Source organism: Vespa crabro, chromosome 7, assembly GCF_910589235.1.
Source record: "Vespa crabro chromosome 7, iyVesCrab1.2, whole genome shotgun sequence".
NCBI classification, from domain to species: Eukaryota; Metazoa; Arthropoda; class Insecta; order Hymenoptera; family Vespidae; genus Vespa; species Vespa crabro.
This window is the reverse complement of record NC_060961.1, coordinates 8,698,934-8,705,088: the sequence shown is the minus strand read 5'-3', so window position 1 is coordinate 8,705,088 and position 6,155 is coordinate 8,698,934. Positions and strand designations below refer to the sequence as shown.

The window sequence follows — 6,155 nt, the reverse complement described above, 5'->3', positions numbered from 1 at the left end:
CATTGCGTATTTTATCTCTGGTGCATCGATCCATTTTCAATCTCCTAAGAATAAAATATCTGCTGTGATATGCTTGGAATCAAAAAAAGAAAACACAAAAAAAAAAAGAAAAACAAAAAAGAAAAAAGGAAAACAAAAGTCTCTTGAATCTAAGTAAAAAAAAAAAAGAAAAAAAAATATAAAATAATATAAAATAAAATAATCGCAATAATGTGGAAAAAATTTGATTAAAAAAAAAAAAAGAAAAGAAGAATAACAAAGCGTGCGAATACTAATCAGCGTCGCGTATGAAAGCATGAATGAAGCAAGTTATGTCTCTACTGACTCTTTTCCACTTTTTCCCCCACTACTCGAGCAAACGTATCACGTGACTTACACACGGCCCTGCAGGTTGTTGCGCATGGCACGTCAGTAGTGCCGGTTGCACTTGCTGACGGCGTAAAGCGTTCAACACCCATATCAGGAGTGGGGGAGGATCAATATATTCAACAGCATCGACGCTACGTCAAGTCAGTATCTCGAACAACGACGGAGACGTTCTGAATACGTATAAAAATTTCGATTAAATTCAAAAGACAATAAATACATCGACAAGATGCCGGGACCATGCTGCGAGAAATGCAAAGGTGAGCATATCTTTTCGAAATTTCTTCACGAATTTTTTTAATGCGAAATCGCGAAATAGTTTTTTCTAAGGTTGCGATAGCACGACATTATTTTATTTTATTTTATTATTCTATTTATTATTTTATACAAGTAAAATAAAATAAAATTTCATTTAGATTGTAATTTGCTCTTAAAATAAAATCAATATTTGTTGTTATATTTTAATTTATTTATTATTAAAATCGTTTTTTTGTCTTTCTTTTTAATTTTTCTATTTGAATGAATTAATTGTTGAAACGAACGTTCTAACATTTCATTTGTATTGGAATGTATTGGAATTTCATTTTACTATTTTTCTCTTGGAGCTAATCAAATTACGTAAAATCTATGAATCATTATTTCTATTTGGCGAATGACTAAACAATCTTTCCCCATATGACGTGACTTTACAATAACTTGACGCAATGGTTTCTTGGTTGTAGAAAATACATTGTATTCGATTTTTAAATATACTTTATCATTTTTAAACACACAGTCGACAAATATGTTTTTACCAATATAAAATAAATTCTTATCTCGTAAAAAATATTTCACGAACGATATAATAATAAATGTTAAAGCTCACGTACACATCATGTTACCTTAATCGTATGTAAACAAAGATACGATTAACTACGTTTAATACTGCGATCGAGGTTTTTTTTCTGTAATAATAATTTTTTTCTTCGTTCTACGTATTACGTATGCATATGCAAGTGTATGCTGATATGTATATACAAATTTAAACGAGGTTAATGTACGACGAGTCACCGATACTATTTATATCTTTTATTTTTACGGTAGTTTTCCTCTTAGAATAATTTTAATCGTATCAACAAAATATTATCTTTGGACTGTGTATTTTGTTTCTAATTAAACTATAATTAAACTCATCGTCGTATTTCGTTAATTAATATGTGCGAAAGAAACGTATGAAAAATTTGCATTGGAAACAAGTTGATTTGAATTTTAACATTTTATGATGAAATCGTAAATCGAGGAATTTATTTATTATGTAAAGAAAAAAAAAATAGAAAAAAATAAATAAAATATTGAGAATCAATCGTGAGAGAGAAATTTAATAATAATTTTACTGTATAGACATGTGACACGTTATATACATCGAACGAGGGGGAATTCCAATGGGTATTAACATGTCCGCCGATGCATTTGCGTATCATCGAAGTCTTTTCATTAAGATCTATTACTCGATAAAGTAGTGAGGGCGGTCAACGATCGCTTCAATTAATTTTGAACTTGTTTTCTCATTTGACTTTTAACGAACGCGTGAATCTACTACTTCCGGATAGCCAACGACGACGACGACTGCGATACTTACTGCTGCTTAGACAATTTTGATCTAATCTCTACGATCTAATTAAACGATACCCATTCTATTATATTTATTCGAACAAAATTAATTTGACATTTGAGAAATATTAATTTACCATTGGGAAGGAAATCTTTGTCGTAGAGATTCAATAACTTTTCTTCCTTTTTTCGCTTGTTTTCTTTTGTCTGCTATTACATCAAAAATCTTATTGTTCGATAAAGTTAATGATAATTGATAGTACGATATACCTAATCAATTCTATCTCTGCGTTTATATAACGAAAAATGTTTAATGTTTTCGATACGTTTGATAATAGTAAAGTAAAACGATTGAGAATGATAACTTATTTTACTCGAAGAAGAATAAGAAAAAGACGTATATTTACGATTTATTTTGCTCACGTATGTAATATCTAAATTAATATTTATATTGCACGAACAATTTAATACGATCCATTTAAATATTTCAAGAATTTTTTTAAATATGTATATAAACGAGGTAAAAGAAAAGTATATTTTTACGAAAATACGTATTTTAAAAATCTTTATTTAACGTGTAATTGAAAATGATTTGTATGTTATGTTGTTACAGAGAAATGCCAGGACTGCAAATGCGGCAATAATTGTCAATGCTGTGAGACAAGTACCGGAGGTATTTTAAAATTGGAAATATTTTTTGTCGTTACTTTGTAGTCTTTGTTACGAAATTTCAACAATAAAATATTTCGTTATCGAAAATTTAGCTAGAACTTTCGGTTAAGTCCATCGGAGATACGAACTATCGGCTTTAAAAAAAATTACGTCACGCTCTACGCACAATAGGAATGCTGTGTTAAGACTTTGAAGGCGACTGTACGCTTCCTTTTCATCTCGAGCAATAACCGAGTAACCGTGACCGTTTCTAATGCGAGTTCGTTGTATTTCCATGAGATGTATTTTCTTCTTCTCTCGTAGCTTGTCTCTTTCTTTTTCTCTTTCTCTCTCCTTCTCCGTCATCGACATTTTACAATATTTTAAATTAAATTCAACAAAAAAAAATTGATTTGAAATTTAACATCGACTTGAATAGCAGATAGATTATTTGCATATCCTATTTAATAAAATTCATTTTCTTTTCTTCTTACAGAGAAATGTTGCTGTTGCAAGACAAACGGAAAATGCGTTTGCACGCCCTGCAAATGTTAATTACAATCTAACGCAATGCCTAGTAACTGCAGGACGGATATGATGGATGAAAATCGGAAAACGAAACAATTGAACGAATGAAGATAACAATTAATTTTGTTAATATTTATTCATCTGCAGCTTACACATATATATAAATTAGATATCGAAATAGTCATTCATTTACAATGATTATATTATTGTTACTTTTCGATTTGCTGGTACATTATATTGTATTTAAACATTTTAATATTCTTTAAGCATTTAAATAAACTTATAAAAATGTTCCTCTATTCCTTCAAAATGTTATAATTTCTAAGTGTTTTTAAATCGTCAAGTTTTATCACAATCACAGATTTTTGTCGTGAGTTATAACGCTAGTTTAATATTTTTTTTTGAACTATCATTGTTTTACGATCGGAGAAAGTTGATTTTATTTTTCTGCGGAACAACTCACAAAGAAATTCCTTCCTGTTTCTTTCTTTAATCGTATTACATGTACATTTCACAGAAAAAATATTATTTAGAAAGTGCATGAAAAGAATTTAGTAAATACAACGATCATAAATTCGTAGAAAATATTTTTCAAATAATAATATTGTTACGTAACTTCAATGAATTACTTTTTAATTACAATTAAAAAAAATACGCTAAAAACAGTAAGTATTATACACTGATTTATAGAGGGAAGCACTAATCAACTTGCAACAAATATCAAAAATGATAATGCAATATTGCTCATGAATAACAATAGTTGGTAAGAAAGAGTACGTTTTACCATCAATCGATAAAGGAAGTAAACTGCTTTAACAATTTGAAGTATGGTAGGAATCTTTAGAAGAAACGATAGTATTATATATCTACTATTTATACAGCCACGTATGTTTTTACTTCAGATGGAGTAGCTTTCACACTTGAAAATTTTTAATTTAAAAAATTGTTTTTTTTTTTTTGAATAATTTTAATTCAATTCTTCAAAGTGGCATATAAAATTGTCTAAGAATTTTTTCAATAGTCTATCAAATTATAAATTTCTTATTGAAGTAATTTTTTGTTGTCTTTAATTGTATACCTTTACGGGAAGTTTTTGTACATCAGAAAGGTAAACGTAGATAAACATGTAAAATTATTTTATCCAATATGTACCTTCAATTCCTCTCATTATCATTTCTTCAAGCAACAACAATCGTTCTGATATAAAAGAGGCGTTATTAACCGTGTTATAATTTTTTCTTTTTTTTGATAAATTCACGGAAACAATGTTCGAGGGATATACCTGGTATCTTGTAAACATCAAATGGACCCGCTCCGGCGAAGCATAAAATTGCGTACCAACGTTGTCGAAATATCAAACTCCAGTAGTGAAGTCTCGACCTTAAGATTGCTGTTTTTTTTCTTTTCTTTTTTTCTTTTAGATCGTCCCGATAAAGGAATGTGTCTTACGTTTTCGCTCGACACAGATAATTTCCTAGAGAAACGTTGCTGATTACTTATGCCGCCATTTGGTTGTAGTCAATTATCAAAGAAAGACGATCAAAATCAGTGAACAACTCGCTTGAAATTCTTACCCATTTAATCGTGAGATTTTTATCAGTTCTTTTTTCCTTTTATTTCTTTTTCTTTTTTTTGTTATTATTTTTTCTTCCTCCTCTTATTCTTTTCCTTTCTTTGTTTTTTTTCCCTTGTTCGAAAGGATACAGCGTACGACAAACATTGCTATTTGTAATTAGAACCTGCCTTTATGCAAGAGACGACGCTTCGTAATAATATGTAGATAGTTAACGAATTCATGCGATCTCACGAAGTAGAAGCACACCATTACGTTTGTAAAGCTACCATCTCTCGCTTTCTCCGTAGACCCGATCTAAATTACTAGGTACCCGTCCACGCTTTTGTCGTTAAACGGTGGTGTCCCATGGAAGGGGAATTCAGATGGGAAATCGCGATTTCCTCTGAGTTTAACCGCATCGTGAGAAGAAGTAGAAAAAGAAGAAGAAGACGAGGACGAAGACGAGGACGTAGAAGTAGAAGAGGTAGAAATGGAAGACGAGATGACGACGATGACGACGAAGACGACGACAACTAAACAGAAGGGGAGAAAGAATAAGAAGAGGTATGAGAGAGGGTTGGAGAGATAGGGGGAGAGGTCTAGGCGAGGTTGAAAAGACGGCGATTAGTCAAACGAAATCGTCCATCGCGTCTGAACATACGAAGAACACATGCTGACTCGCTCTCTTACGAGCACAACTCTCGAAATAGAGAAGGAGAAACGACAACGACAACGACGATGAGTTTGAAAGTACCGACTCTCGACATTCTTTTCGGCTAACCGCCTACTTAATTAAAACAACATTAAGCCGAGCCGGCTTATGCCGAGAAATGACGCTTGTCCATGGACCGTGCAAAGGCAAAGAGATGAGAAGATTTTGAAGAGAGAGAGAGAGAGACAGAGAGAGACAGAGAGAGACGGAGAGAGAGAGAGTGAGAGAGAGAGAGAGAGAGAGAGAGAGAGAGATAAAGTTTATTTCCATGGGCCGAAAGCTCAATACGAACAAGATCATAAGTAGGATTATATCATCTAATAGTAGATAGTAGGATCTATCATCTGCGGATTTAAAAAATTTTTTTTTTATTTACTTAAAACGAATGATGCAATATTTTTTGCAATTGTCATTACGGTCGTTTGAGCAAATTATGCATCGATTTAATTTTTTCCACAGAAAAATATAAGAACGAGAATGTAAACGTTATTATCGTTGATATGTCTACGGTGTATTCGAAATATATTTTCTTTGGATAAAGTGCGATAAATAAAAAATATGCAAAATTTATGATCGATGTATTTGTTACAAGCGTAAGACAAACTTGTAAGAGAATTCCAACGATCGCTTTCGTTCATGAGAAACAAAGGTCGGGATATCATCAAGAGTTTTCAACGACGCGAATTCGTCTGATTTGTTGGGATATCGAAAACTTTTTTAATCAAGATCGTTACGAGTTGTAATTGACAGCGA

The 6,155-nt window shown here is 31.6% G+C and overlaps 1 long non-coding RNA gene across 1 annotated transcript; it reads left to right on the top strand.

Annotated features, from left to right (window-relative positions):
* Positions 1–468: 468 nt before the first annotated feature.
* LOC124425571 lies at positions 469–3,434 on the top strand. Its single transcript, XR_006942531.1, has 3 exons — positions 469–626; positions 2,570–2,629; positions 3,104–3,434. It is a non-coding gene; the product is annotated as an uncharacterized LOC124425571 (long non-coding RNA).
* Positions 3,435–6,155: the final 2,721 nt, after the last annotated feature.